Source organism: Pseudorca crassidens, chromosome 6 (genome assembly GCF_039906515.1).
Source record: "Pseudorca crassidens isolate mPseCra1 chromosome 6, mPseCra1.hap1, whole genome shotgun sequence".
NCBI classification, from domain to species: domain Eukaryota; kingdom Metazoa; phylum Chordata; class Mammalia; order Artiodactyla; family Delphinidae; genus Pseudorca; species Pseudorca crassidens.
The window spans coordinates 75,550,253-75,566,563 of NC_090301.1; positions in this window are offsets into that span (position 1 = coordinate 75,550,253).

Sequence of the window (16,311 nt, forward strand, 5' to 3'; positions counted from 1 at the left end):
CTACATAATGATCTAGGGATCAATCCAAGAAGTACATATAACAACTGTAAATATTTATGCACCCAACATAGGAGCACCTCAATACATAAGGCAAATGCTAACAGCCATAAACGGAGAAATCACCAGTAACACAATCATAGTAGGGGAGTTTAACACCTCACTTTCACCAATGGACAGATCATCCAAAGTGAAAATAAATAAGGAAACACAAGCTTTAAATGACTCATTAAACAAGATGGACTTAATTGATATTTACAGGACATTCCATCCAAAAACAACAGAATACACTTTCTTCTCAAGTGTTCATGGAACATTCTCCAAGATAGATCATATCTTGGGTAACAAATCAAGCCTTGGTAAATTTACGAAAATTGGAATTGCATCAAGTATCTTTTCCAAGCACAACGCTATGAGACTAAGTATCAATTACAGGAAAAAATTGGTATAAAATACAAACACATTGAGGCAAAACAATAAACTACTAAATAACCAACAGATCACTGAAGGAATCAAAGAGGAAATTAAAAAATACCTAGAAACAAATGACAATGAAAACACGACGACCCAAAACCTATGGGATGAAGCAAAATCAGTTCTAAGAAGGACGTTTATAGCAATACAATCCTACCTCAAGAAACAAGTAACGTTTCAAATAAACAACATAACCTTACACCTAAAGCAATTAGAGAAAAAAGAAGAACAACAACAACAAAAAAAACCCCGAAGTTAGCAGGAGGAAAGAAATCATAAAGATCATCTCATAAGTAAATGAAAAAGAAATGGAGGAAACAATAGCAATGATCAATAAAACTAAAAGCTGGTTCTTTGAGAAGATAAACAAAATTGATAAACCATTAGGCAGACTCAAGAAAAAAAGGGAGAAGACTCAAATAAAAAGAAATAGAAATGAAAAAGAAGTAACAACTGACACGGCAGAAATGCAAAGGATCATGAGAGATTATTACAAGCAAATCTATGCCAATAAAATGGACTACCTGGATGAAATGAACAAATTCTTAGAAAAGTACAACCTTGCAAGACTGAACCAGGAAGAAACAGAAAATATAAACAGACCAATCACAAGCACTGAAATTGAAACTGTGATTAAAAATCTTCCAACAAAAAAGCCCAGAACCAGATGGCTTCACAGGTGAATTCTATCCAACATTTAGAGAAGAGCTAACACCTATCCTTCTCAAACTCTTCCAAAATATAGCAGAGGGAGGAACACTCCCAAACTCATTCTACGAGGCCACCATCACCCTGATATCAAAACCAGACAAAGATGTGACAAAAAAAGAAACCTACAGGGCAGTGTCACTGATGAACACAGATGAAAAAACAGAATACTAGCAAACAGAACCCAACAGCACATTAAAAGGATCATACACCATGATCAAGTAGGGTTTATCACAGGAATGAAAGGATTCTTCAATATACACAAATCTATCAATGTGATACACCATATTAACAAACTGAAGGAGAAAAACCATATGATCATCTCAATAGATGCAGAGAAAGCTTTTGACAAAATTCAACACACATTACGATAAAAACCCTCCAGAAAGTAGGCACAGAGGAAACTTACCTCAACATAATAAAAGCCATGTATGACAAACCCACAGCCAGCATCATTCTCAATGGTGAAAAACTGAAACCATTTCCTCTAAGATCAGGAACAAGGCAAGGTTGTCCACTCTCAGCACTATTATTCACCATAATTTTGGAAGTTTTAGCCACATCAATCAGAGAAGAAAAAGAAATAAAACAATCCAAATCAGAAAAGAAGAAGTAAAGCTGTCACTGTTTGCAGATGACATGATACTATACATAGAGAATCCTAAAGATCCTACCAGAAAACTACTAGAGCTAATCAATGAATTTGGTAAAGTAGCAGGACACAAAATTAATGCACAGAAATCTCTTGCATTCCTATACAGTAATGATGAAAAATCTGAAAGAGAAATTAAGGAAACATTCCCATTTACCATTGAAACAAGAAGAATAAAATACCTAGGAATAAACGTAGCTAAGGACACAAAAGACCTGTATGCAAAAACTATAAGGCACTGATGAAAGAAATTAAAGATGATACAAACAGATGGAGAGATATACCATGTTCTTGGATTGGAAGAATCAACACTGTGAAAATTACTATACTGTCCAAAGCAATCTACACATTCAATGCAATCCCTACCAAACTACCAATGGCATTTTTCACAGAACTAGAACAAAAAATTTCAAAATGTGTATGGAAACACAAAAGACCCCGAACAGCCAAAGCAATCTTGAGAAAGGAAAATGGAGTTGGAGGAATCAGGCGCCCAGACTTCAGACTATACTACAAAGCTACAGTAATCAAGACAGTATAGTACAGGCACAAAAACAGAAATATACGTCAGTGGAACAGGATAGAAAGCCCAGAGATAAACCCACGCACATATGGTCACCTTATTTTTGTTAATGGAGGCAAAATATACAATAGAGAAAAGACAGTCTTTTCAATAAGTGGTGTTGGGAAAACTGGACAGCTATATTTAAAAGAATGAAATTAGAACACTTCCTAACACCATACACAAAAATAAACTCCAAATGGATTAAGGACCTAAACGTAAGGCCAGACACTATAAAACTCTTAGAGGAAAACATAGGCAGAACATTCTATGACATAAATCACAGCAAGATCCTTCTTGACCCACCTCCTAGAGAAATGGAAAAGAAACCAACAATAAACAAATGGGACCTAATGAAACTTAAAAGTTTTTGCACAGCAAAGGGAACAACAAACAAGAGAAAAAGACAACCCTCAGAATAGGAGATAATATTTGCCAATGAAACAACTGACAAAGGATTAATCTCCAAAATTTACAAGCAGCTCATGCAGCTCAATATCCAAAAAACAACAACCGAATCCAAAAATGGGCAGAAAACCTAAACAGACATTTGTCCAAAGAAGATATACAGATTGGTAACAAACACATGAAAGGAGGCTCAACATCACCAATCATTAGAGAAATGCAAATCAAAACTACAATGAGATATCATGTCACACCAGTCAGAATGGCCATCACCACAAAATCTAACCAAAATAAATGCTGGAGAGGGTGCGGAGAAAAGCGAACCCTCTTGCACTGTCAGTGGGAATGTAAATTGATACAGCCACTATGGAGAACAGTATGGAGGTTCCTTAGAAAGCTAAAAACAGAACTACCGTATGATCCAGCAATGTCACCACTGGGCATATACCCTGAGAAAACCATAATTGCAAAAGAGTCATGTACCACAATTTTCACTGCAGCACTATTTACAATCACCAGGACATGGAAGCAACCTAAGTGTCCATCAACAGATGAATGGATAAAGAAGATGTGGCACATATATAAAATGGAATATTACTCAGCCATAAAAAGAAATTAAAATCAGTTTTTTGTAGTGAGGTGGATGGACCTAGAGTCTGTCATACAAAGTGAAGTAAGTCAGAAGGAGAAAAACAAATGCCGTATGCTAACACATATATATGGAATCTAAAAAAAAAAAAAAGGTTCTGAAGTACCTAGGGGTGGGACAGGAATAAAGACGCAGGCATAGAGAATGGACTTGAGTATATGGGGAGGGGGAAGGGTAAGCTGGGACGAAGTGAGAGAGTGTCATGGACATATTTACACTACCAAATGTAAAATAGATAGCTTTTGGGAAGCAGTCGCATAGCACAGGGAGATCAGCTCCGTGTTTTGTGACCACCTAGAGGGGTGGGATAGGGAAGGTGGGAGGGAGACGTAAGCAGGGGGAGATATGGGGATATATGTATATGTATAGCTGATTCACTTTGTTATAAAGCAGAAACTAACACACCATTGTAAAGTAATTATACTCCAATAAAGACGTGAAAAAAAAAAAAAACAGGGTCTCATCATATGCTTGTTGAAGCTATATATATAGTGTGTGTGTGTGTGTGTGTGTGTGTGAATTTTGATACCGATGTATTTTGTCTTCGTGGATGTACACATATGCTTTCAGATGAAAGGTTACAATCCAATATATTTTCTCTTTTCCTTTTTTCAAGAAAAATAATAATAAATTTCAGTGCCACGTGTAGCTATCAATTTATTGCAAGTGCTTCAAAACATTTACTGTCCCTGTTTTTTATAAATGTATTCCATTTTGGTTAAACTCTTAATTGTTTTCTCAAAACGTATTTTAACATATGCGTTCCTCAAAGTCTCCTTGGAATTGAATCAATTTTAAACCACACAAACACAAATACTTAAGAAATTAAAGCACTACTTATAGATAATAGTGACATAAATTGGAATTGATACATACTTTTTTGTATGTGAAAAGGGGAAGTAATATCCCTTTCACACATAAAACAGTAGTATTAGGTAAAAATTAAATTTCAGATAGTTAATTATAAATAGAGACTAATGGTTAGATAATATGAAAATCAATTTCAGTGCATTAGGACAGTAGCATTATGGAAATCAAATCAAAGAAAAAGTAAGAAAAGTATGGATCAATTTATAATAGAAAAAAGTAATAATTAGGAAGTTTTAAACTACACACATTTTATTAGAAAAAAATAATTTAGAGGACTTTTAAATTTTTCACTGCAACTTTTTATTCTTTTTCTTTTTCTCTCACTAAAGGATAGTACCAATGCAGCTGTGAGATAAATTTGAAAATTTCTTGTTTAAAGCAAGAAATTGGACAGGAACATTTTGTGAACCCAGACATGAAAGCCATCAAAGAAAACTCTAGTGGAAAAGTATAAGATAGTAGTTTCTCAAGCTCTGTGAAACCCAAAGAATTTTCATAGGCTTTATGACCTGTAGGGATCAAAGCTAGAATTAATTTTTAAAATTCTAAAGGAAGAAACCTTGGGTCTTGTGATCTTCACCCTAATATGACCTACTTAAATCAATATGTTACTAGACATAACCAAGTACACCAAAACTCCATATGATTTTAATTTACAGATGCATCCATTTACATATGTGTGCTCACGTTTTAGTAGGAAGTATGTGAAAAGAGAAGAAATCCATAATTATACATTATCTGAATCAAGATAAACAGAACATGGTTATCAGGGACACAGATAACATGGTTGTTTTTCTATTTATTAATTCCCTGCCAAGAATTTAGACTTTAATCCTCTCCATGGGCCCACAATTAACTGACTTTTTCTATTACTCTGATGCTTCATTTTCCCTTCCCACCAGAATGATGCATTGGTGAGTACTGTTCTTAGTCCCCAGGAGATTAACATGATAAGACTTCCATGCTTACATCATGGATCAAAACGTCAGGAGCCAGAAATTGATAAATCAACTTACTAACGGTTGTTAGTTTCTCTAAAGCAAAACCATGCCAGCTTTATTCAATTAGCCCCATGCAAAACATCACTAAAGATATGAGTCCATTATCATTATTAAGCATACCTTAAACATAGTTTTACTAATATTTGGGATCCACAGGCAGATTAAAAGGGTACATAATTTAGAATATTCACAGTTGCAAATTGAAATTAAAAATGGAAATGTGAATAATTATATTGTCCATATGGCACAGCTGAAGTATGATTTTATAAGATTAAATCTTGTATAGGGATGAAAAATGATAAGCCAGTGTTGTTATTATGAGCCACACAATAACATATGGGATGTAGGCCAATAGCATCACTCTAAATCAGCCTTAGAATTTTATAAGCCACTGAATGTCACAGATGGAAGCTGTTATTCATTCCACCTGCTTGACATGATAAGCTATAATGATAAAAGTTCAGAAGTAGAATTAAAATGAAGACAGATAAGCCTGCTTTGACTCTACTGACTACAATTTTTACTGATGCAGTGGTTACAGAGGCCAGAGGCTCCCACTGATCATCAGGCTATGACAAGATGACAGTGCATTAATTTTAACAAAAATTTCATGGGAATCTACTTTCATAATTTACATGAATAAACATGATGCTCATATAATCCTCTTTGACGCAAAGATCCTAAAAATAAGAAAGCATGTCTGGTTATCTCATCTCTATCTGTCTATCTATGTATCTATCTATATTTAAGATTAAAACAACTGGAGGAAGGGACTAGCAGTTTCTTGTTTGTTGTTTCATTTAGGATATTCTTTTTCATTTTTCTTAAACTTTTATACTGTGAATCCATGATTATAAAATATTGCAATAATGCAAAAATTTACAGAGAGAAAAAGCAAACGTGTACCTTCTTTCCCTTTCACATGACATAAATCCAAGCCTCACCCCTCTCCTTAAGTAATCTATATATACATAAAAATACATACTATACATATACTTTTGCTTAAGTACACGTGTTATTTCCCCTCACATAAATAGAATTGCATTTTATTTGTGCATTAATAGACACAAACATAATTTTGTACTTATACAAATGATGTTGTATTATATATACTTGTCTTTAACTTGCTCTTTTTATTCAACAATATAAGCACATAAAGATGATATTTGTTAAAGCTCTGTATAGTATTTCTTATGAAAGAGTTAAGAGCGTTAATTTAACCATTGCTTTACTGAATAACTTTACTTTTATTTTAATTATTCACTATCATAAACAAGTTTTGGAAGAAAATTATATATACATATAGACAAAGATACAGATAGATATAGAGATGTATGATGACTACACATATGAATGTGCATACACAAAACACACACACAGTCAAAAGATGTTTCCTCACTTGCTTAAAGAACACAGAAAATTCCCATTGATATATAAGCTGTTTTTTCCCTCATTTTCTCTTCTAGTCCGACTTTCTATATGCATATTGATACACCAGTAGTACACACCTTAGATTTTTGTATATTTATAATGTTCTAGTATATAGATAAGAAAATCTATAGTTTTCTATTTTCAAAATTGTAGTGGTTATCATTCCATTTTTATTCCTCAAGACGAACTTTGGAGTTTTGCTTGAGATTACATCTTTATGTTACATTAAAGATCTGAGTGTTCTACTATGTTGATATTTGTCATCCAGATATGTTTTTCAATCATATTTTAATTTTTTCACAAAATTGTATATATTTCTTCATTTATTCTTATATATTTTTGTGAGGTCATGAAAGTGATGATTTTTCCTGTTATAAATTTTTTTTTTCTGTTATAAATTTTTACTTGAGCTTTGATCGTGAATAAGAAGACTTGTTTATTTTTATTGATCTTGAAACTAACCAATTCCCCAAATTCTCATATTTGCTTTAAAGATAGCTAAAAAATAAAAAAGCTACCAGAACTAATAAGTAACTTAAGCAAGATTGCAGGATACAAGGTCAACACACATAAATTATATTTCCTTATGCTGACAATGAAAAACTTGTAAATGGATCAAATGACTCAGCATGTTAAACCTGTCAATTCTCTCCAAACTGATTATCACAATTATGATCAATTCCCTCCTAGCAGGATTTTGATACGTATAGATAGGTTCACTTGAACATTTATATCGGACAAGAATGAACTAGAATAAGATGTCAAGTGGACAAAACAATTTTAATAAAAGAAGATCAAGTTGGAGACATCATGCTACCTGAATTTAGTACTTACTGTAAAACTATAGTAAATATGAAAGTATGGAATTGGTAAAGGGATAGACATGTAGATGAATAGAGAAGAATAGAGTCCGGAAACATACCTAAACAAATATGGCCAATATTTTTTTTAACTACAAAAGCAAATAAATAGAAAAAAGATTGTCTTTTCAACAATAATGTTGGAACAGTCTTATAGTTGGATAAATGCCAAAAAAAACCTCAACCTAAACCTCCTACCTTATACAAAAATTAACTCAAAATAAATCATAAGTCTTATAATAAAATGTAAAACTAAAGAACAATATGTAAAAGAAGAAACTTTATGCCCTTCGATTAATCGAAGACTTCTTCGACAAGACAAAGTAAAAAAAAAAAAAAAAAAAAAAATTGCTTTGCTAAATATGGTGTAAATAGAAAAGAAAAGAATAAGTCACAGACTGGGAGAAAATATTTGCAAATTACATATCTGACAAAGAATTTGTACCTAGTATATATAAAAAGCACTCAAAACTCCAGGGGAAGAATATAAACAACTATTAAAAAATGGAGAAAATCTTAAACATACACTTGACCAAGGAGTATAAATGAATGTAAAATAGCACTTAAAATTATATTCACTATCATTATATATTCAAGAAATGCAAATTCAAACCATGATGAGATGCTGCCATTTACCTAATAGAATTATTTAAAATATATATTATTGACAATAGGAAATGCTGGTGAGGATTCAGAACAGTGAGAACTCATATACTGTGAGTAAGAATGAGAGTGATACAGCCACCCTGGAAAGGAGATTGGTAATGTCTTAGGAATTTAGAGGTATACTTACCCCATGACCCAGCAATCTCACTCTTAGGAATTTACTCAAAAGGAATAAAAAATTATATGCTTACCAAAACCTGTATATTCATGCTCAAGGCCACTCTATTCATAATTGTCAAAAACTGGAAATGGTACATATGTCTTTTACTAGCAAGGGGATAAACTGTGGTACCTTCATGATAGACTATGATCCTGTAATAAAAAGTAATGGACTATGGATACAGCAACAACTTGGATAGATATTAAGGGAATTAATGTGAAAAATGTCAATCTCAAAAGGTTGTACACCATATGCTTCCATTTATTTGACATCCTGAAAAAGAGAAAACTATAGTGATGGAGAAGAAATTAGGGCTTGCCAACATTGAGGGGTTGAGGGAGAACATGACTGCAAAGGGGTAGGTAGCATGAGAGAGGTTTTTGAAGAGACCATAGAATTGTTCTGAATTCTGATTGTGGTAGTCCTGAGCACACGGACTTATGCATGTGTTAGAATTCATAAAAGTCTACACTAAAAAATATGTTAATGTAAAAAAATTAATTCAATTATAATAAGCTCTAAGGGGAAAGGAAATTAAAATTCTTCTCTCTTCCATTCAAAAGATTTCCTCCTGCATAAGGTCTCATGGGATACTTATTTCATATGTTGTGAACAGTTTGACTTCCTTCCTTTGATATGCTCATACGTTGGTAACTAAAGGGATAACGAAACCATTTTAATACTGTGAAAGGAATAAATGGAAGTGTGAATGGCAGGGAAGAATAGGTAACATCCTCTGAGTGCCTACATACCAGGAACTTAAAATGAAAATATTTCTCAGTTTCAATTAATGCCCCAAGATTATAGGCAGCAAGTACTCTGTGGCAGACTATTTTCAAAAATATATATGGCTATAAAGATATTTCCCATGTCATTTGCTCTTTATTAAGGTCACCTTGCCACTCCCGCATCAAGAGATGGTGTTTTTCTCTCCACCACCTTTATCAAGCCTGAACAGGCCATATTACTGCTATAACCAGTAAAATATCACCCAAGATTCTGTGCCAGTTCCAGATATGGTCCCTAACAGCACTGGCACCTTCTGCTTCCTGTCCACTGGAGCCCTCAGACAACTCTGGCCTGAGCTGCTACTTGACACAAACCCATGAGCCACTGCAAAAAATAATCCTCTAGCTAAGTCAAATAAACCACAGAATCCTAAGAGAGAATAATAAATTGTTTCTGCCACTAAGTTTTGTTAAATTGTATTAGGGAACTAGAACATACTCCCTTCCTCCAAACTGGGACTAGATTATCTCTTCAAATATGTACAACTAACTGTGTGACCTGCAGCTAACTACCCAATTCCAGCCTATAAAAGAACTTGGGGGCTTCCCTGGTGGCGCAGTGGTTAAGAATCCGCCTGCCAATGCAGGGGACGCAGGTTCGAGCCCTGGTCCGGGAAGATCCCACATGCCACAGAGCAACTAAGCCTGTGCACCACAACTACTGAAGCCCACAGGCCTAGAGCTCGTGCTCTGCAACAAGAGAAGCCACTGCAATGAGAAGCCCGCACACCACAACGAAGAGTAGCCCCCACTCACCACAACTAGAGAAAGCCCACAAGCAGCAACAAAGACCCAACACAGCCAAAAATAAATAAATAAATTTAAAAAAAAGAACTTGGAAAGATTAAGAAGTAAGGGACAAGGGAGGGAATTTCAGTAGAGAGAGTTGTCAATGGGCTTCCTCCTAAGCTCAGGCCTAACCAAGGAGATTCCCAAAAGGCCAAGAAGAGGACGTTATAAGTATTCTCATGAGTTTGCAGGGAGCAGTAAGAAGGTCACAGTAGATATGTGTCTACCTCAATCCTGAGCAAAAATTCTAAAGGGAAAGAAGTTTGAAGTTGGCCTATAGCAGCAGCATGAAGGACTGTGAAAAGGACATAATTCTATCCCATTAACAGAAAGTGAAATATTTGTTTCATGTGGACTAGGTGTCTGAATGTCTGGAGGGAAAGCGGGAGGGAGAAAGAGACATTTTCAAAGCATGAACCATGTCCCATAAATGCCTGTCATGCCCAGAGTGTATCTCAGCTAACCACAACAAATAATATATTTTATGTCTTTTTTCCTGAGCCTTTCCTTCACTTTGGCCATGGAGGAGTGAAGAGTAATAGTTAATGGAAGGTGAGAGAAGAGCTTGCAGATTAGAGATGAAACCTATTGTACTCTTTCTCCACCTCCCGCCCCTATTTCCATGTTTCCATTTCAAGTTCCTGCCTTAAGTAAGTCTGAGCTAGGAGAGAAAGAAGATGCTACAGTAACATAAACTTTGAAAGTTTGATTATTAGGTGGAACATATATTTTAATTATGGAAATGAGAGTAGCTTTTCATCTTGAAATTCTGAAGGGGATTTTTTTTTTCATTATCTGAGAGTGACCAGAAAAGACAGGAGTCTTTCCTAGATTCCACCCAAGGATCAGGATATATTGTGTCAGCATGGACAGAGAATAAAGTTGTTTACTGTTCATCTTATGAGTCTCACTTGTTTATGAGTTTGGTTATAGCTAGGATGTTTTAGGTATAGTGATACTTTATTTATTTGATTCTCAGAAACACTCAGTAATGTAGTCATTAAAATCTTCATGAGAAAATCTGAAGATTGGGGAATTCAACGGCCAAAATGTTATAGTTAAAAGATAGCAAAGGCAAAGTCCAAGCATGCCTTTCTGAGTCACGTAGTAGGACAGCTCATTAGCTGTGGCTCCTGGCACATCCTCTCTAAGCATTATATAGCAGGAGAGGACAGACAGTGGGAACAGCCTCTTGTTTAAATTAAGCCTATTCGGAATTAAGATCCTTAGTAAGCTAAATACTGTTGCTCTCAACTGGAAAAGGCTTTTCTTTCAGCTTTGCATGTATAAGAATGGTGACTCTTTCTTGAAATCTAGACCTTGAAAATTTTTTTAAATAACAAAAAAATTAAAAATTTTTATTGTGTATTTCTTTCCTTAACGATAGTTATTTGGTTTGAGATATTTCACTTTCTTCTTGCCTATTTAGTATTAGTTAATGTTGCCTTTTTTTAATTCAATTTATTTAAACTAAAAAAGAAGTTACTTTTTGAACTATACTTGCTTTATTTTTAGAAATTCCTTTCCCTTTTGTTTAGCATATATAATAACTTTATATTTTAAAAAAAGCTTCTCCTCATTTATAACTTCCCATGAAATACTTTTTATTGAAGATCATGTACATCTAAGAGATATGTGATTCCCATATGATATTTAACCTAAAATTCTTACATACTTTGTAGTCAGAGTGGCTTTAATGGTGCAATTTCTTGTCACCCGGCAAAGCCCTCAGGCTGATTTTGTTCTCCTTTCCAAACTGGAAAGATTATTTTGGTAGATGGCTTTCATTCAAAATGAGTGACAAAAGATGAAATGCAGATATTCCTAGAGCATTCCCATTTGCCCTTATCCATACAAGGTACACTTGACTTCTATAAAATGCTTTCTTGAGAACAGAGACTTGGAAACGGGCACATAGGTGAAAGGCAAAGTTCTGGGTACTGAAAAGTAAGGTAATTTCTAGGGACCAATAGAACTCAGGAAGGGGAAGCTAGGTTTTGAAAAATTAACTTCAATTCAAAATATTGCTAAAATTTTGGAAACTTTTGGTGGCTAACATTAAACTTCTTTTAAAAATCTTCTTCTTCTTCCTTTTAGCTCTATTTCTCTAATGTTTTCCCTTTTCTTCGTGTTATTTCTGTTTCTTATCTATGCCTTAGGTCTGTCATTAACGTTAAGCAGCATCCACAGTCATTGAATTTCAGGAATTCTGCATTAAACACATGACTAAAGCTGCCCTACAAGTTTTAATTTTCTTTTTTCATGAAAAGTTAGTACTTGAAATTGATTTTGAAACATTTCTAAAGGAGCTTTATGGAGTTTGGTTTCTCAATTATAAAATGAACTTAATTTTATGTACATGCTTAATTTACCCAGTAATTGTAGGTGGGTTATCTGTAATAATAAGAGAGAAGAAAAATAAATCATCTTTGTGACACCTTTTGTTCTGTAAACTAATCCTGACATTTACTTGAAAAGGCTTCTCTGTGGGATAAGTTTTGCAAAATCATCTTCTTCATTGACTTATTTTGATTTTCTCTTGAAATGTCTCATAGATTTTCTTCTAAACAGACTAAATACACCTTGTCTCCAAAGTGGATAAATCTAAAACATTTCTGAACTCATTTTACATAAACTAATATGTTGGACTAATTTAATTTTGTTAAACACAAAGGACGAAAATAAAGAGTACTTTTACAATTAAAATTTTTAAGAACAAATGTCAAAAAGCTCTTAATCACCATCTAAAAATAGAATAAGTTATCTTTAAACATCTTGCACATTCCTAAACTATGACTGGTAGGATATTAGCATTAAGTCTTGAGACAGGAAAAAAAAAATCTTTGAAAAGGGGCTATATGTCATTCTTCAAACAATTATATAAAAATAATAATAAAATGTTCTATTTCACTTCTAATGCTAAGTGCTAGGAAAAAATAAAAGGAAAAATATTTGCTCTTTTACATGAGAAATTTAAGTCTAAAAGCCATGCTATAATTTTATCCCTAAACTTATAGGGATAAAATGAATAAATAAAAGTCATGACATTGGCTCAGCTCTCAGTTAGTGGGCATCAATGAAACAGATTTAGCCAAAAGGAAAGCTGAAAATCCTTTGCATACCACAGCAAAACATTTGGAAAAACAGCACTTAGATCAAAGGCTTACAAAGTCCCTACTGAGTGTGAAATTGTAGAAGTGGTTGGAAAAAGAGTTACTCTGTTGGAGAATGTTGGCTTCTCCTTGCTACTTTTAACAAGGTATTTCAGAAAGCAGTGAGGTGATGGAATAAATTAGCAGGTCTGCAAACAAATTGAGGACAACATAGAGGATGCAGACATTAAGCACTTCCCAGGCTTGGAAAAGCCAATCGTTCCTGCACCCCAAACAGCAGAAAAAAAAGAATGAAAAAGACTTTGAACAATAAACACTCTTATGGGACAGTCAAATGAGACTAAAGAAAGGCACTCAGCTTTGTGGCAAGAAGAAAATCAAAAGGGTAGCATTTAGGTTGCTTCCATGTCCTGGCTATTGTAAATAGTCCTTCTATGAACATTGGGGTGCATGTGTCTTTTTGAATTCGGGTTTTCTCAGGGTACATGCCCAGAATTAGGATTGCTGGATCATATGGTAGTTCTATTTTTAGTTTTTTTAAGGAACCTCCAAACTCTTCTCCATAGTGGCTGTATCAATTTACATTTCCACCAACAGTGCAAGAGGGTCCCCTTTTCTCCACACCCTCTCCAGCATTTATTTTTTGTAGATTTTTTGATGTGTGTGGTGATACCTCATTGTGGTTTTGATTTGCATTTCTCTAATGATTAGTGATGTTGAGCATCTTTTCATGTGCCTCTTGGCCATCTGTATGTCTTCTTTGGAGAAATGTCTATTTAGGTCTTCTGCCCATTTTTTGATTAGGTTGTTTGTTTTTTTGATATTGAGCTGCATGAGCTGTTTGTATATTTTGGAGATTAATCCCTTGTCAGTTGCTTCATTTGTAAATATTTTCTCCCATTCTGAGGGTTGTCTTTTCATCTTGTTTATGTTTTCCTTTGCTGTTCAAAAGCTTTTAAGTTTAATTAGGTCCTATTGGTTTATTTTTGTTTTTATTTTCATTACTCTAGGATGTGGGTCAAAAAAGGTCTTGCTGTGATTTGTCAAAGAGTGTTCTGCCTATGTTTTCCTCTAAGAGTTTTATAGTGTCCAGCCTCACATTTAAGTCTTTAATCCATTTTGAGTATATTTTTGTGTATGGTGTTAAGGAGTGTTCTAATTTCATTCTTTTACATGTAGCTGTCTAGTTTTCCCAGCACCACTTATTGAAGAGACTGTCTTTTCTCCATTGTATATTCTTGCCTCACTTTGTCATAGATTAGGTGACCATAGGTGCATGAGATTATCTCTGGGCTTTCTATCCCGTTCCACTGTTCTATATTTCTGTTTTTGTGCCAGTACTATACTGTCTTGATGGCTGTAGCTTTGTAGTATAGTCTGAAGTCAGGGAGCCTGGTTCCTCCAGCTCCATTTTTCTTTCTCAAGATTTCTTTGGCTATTTGGGGTCTTTTGTGTTTCCATACAAATTGTAAAATTTTTTGTTCTAATTCTCTGAAAAAGTCTTTGGAATGGATAAAGAAGATGTGGTACATTTATACAATGGAATATTACTCACCCATTAAAAGGAACGAAATTGGGTCATTTGTAGATATATGGATGGACCTAGAGACTGCCATACAGAGTGAAGTAAGCCAGAAAGAGAAAAGCATTATCGTATATTAACACATATATGTGGAATGTTGAAAAATGGTACAGATGAACTTATTTGCAAAGCAAAAAATAGAGACACAGATGTAGAGAACAAATGTGTGAACACCAAGGGGGGAAGGGGGTGGGATGAACTGGGAGATTGGGACTGACATACATACGCCACTGGGTATGGAATAGATATCTAGTGAGGACCTGCTATATAGCACGGGAAACTCTACTCAGTGCTCTGTGGTGACCTGGATGGGAAGGAAATCCAAAAGAGAGGGGATATGTGTATACATATGGCTGGTTCACTTTACTGTGCAGCAGGAACTAGCACAACATTGTAAAGCAACTATACCCCAATTTAAAAAAAAATAAATATATTTTTAAGTGTAGCCTTTCCTGTCAATCCTATGGTTTCAGATGGCTTCAAAGTATGTGCCATTAAGCAAACAGAGAGAGGCAATGGCAGAAAATAAGCAAAGAAATAAAGCAAGCTTAAGAACTATCTCTAGAAAATAACTAGATGTAGGGTTAGAATCACATAGAAATATGTAAGAAGCAGAGAAGTAGAACACTATTAAGATTTAAAAAAATAAACTATTAAAATATACCTACATGTAGAAAAAATGCACAAATTATAATTGTAAGCTTGATGAATTTTATCAAAGTTAAAAAAATTTCCTGTATAAACAGCACCCAGAGGAAGAAACAAAATGTTACCTGCACCATCAGAGTCTCTGTGCTCATATTTATATAAATAAAAGAAATAAATATTATAAAATATATCTTGGGACTTTTTTTAATAGAATAATTTAATATGGAGTTACTTATATCTTTTTATATTTATTTTCTAATACATATCCTTTTTTCTCCTTTTTTTATTGAAATATAGTTGACTTACCATATTATGTTAGTTTCAGGTGTACTACATAGGGATTTGACATTTGCATACCTTATAAAATGATCACCACAATGAATCTAGTAACTGTCTAGCCTCACAGAGGTTATTACAATATTATTGACCGTATTCCTTAGCTGTATATTACATTCCCATGGCTTATTTATTTTATACCTGGAGGTTTGTACCTCTTAATCCCCTTCACCTATTTCTCAACACCACCCCTCTCCTCTCTGACCACCACCTATTTGTTGTTTGTATCTACAAGTCTGTTTTCCTTTCGTATTCTTCATTTGTTTAGTTTCTTTAGATCCCACATATAAGTGAGATCATATGGCAGTTGTCTTTCTCTGTCTGACTTATTTCACTTAGTGGAATACCCTCTGAATCCATCCATGTTGTAGCAAATGGCAAGATTTCATTTTTTATGGCTGAGTAATATTCCATTGTGTGTGTGTGTGCATGTGTGTGTGTGTGTGTGTATACACCACATCTTTATCCATTCACCTGTTGATGAACACTTAGGTTGTTTTTATATCTTGGCTACTGTAAATGAACATAGGGATGCATATATCTTCCTGAATTAGTATTTTTGTTTTCTTCTGGTAAATACCCAGAAATGGGATTGCTAGATTATATGGCAGTTCTATTTT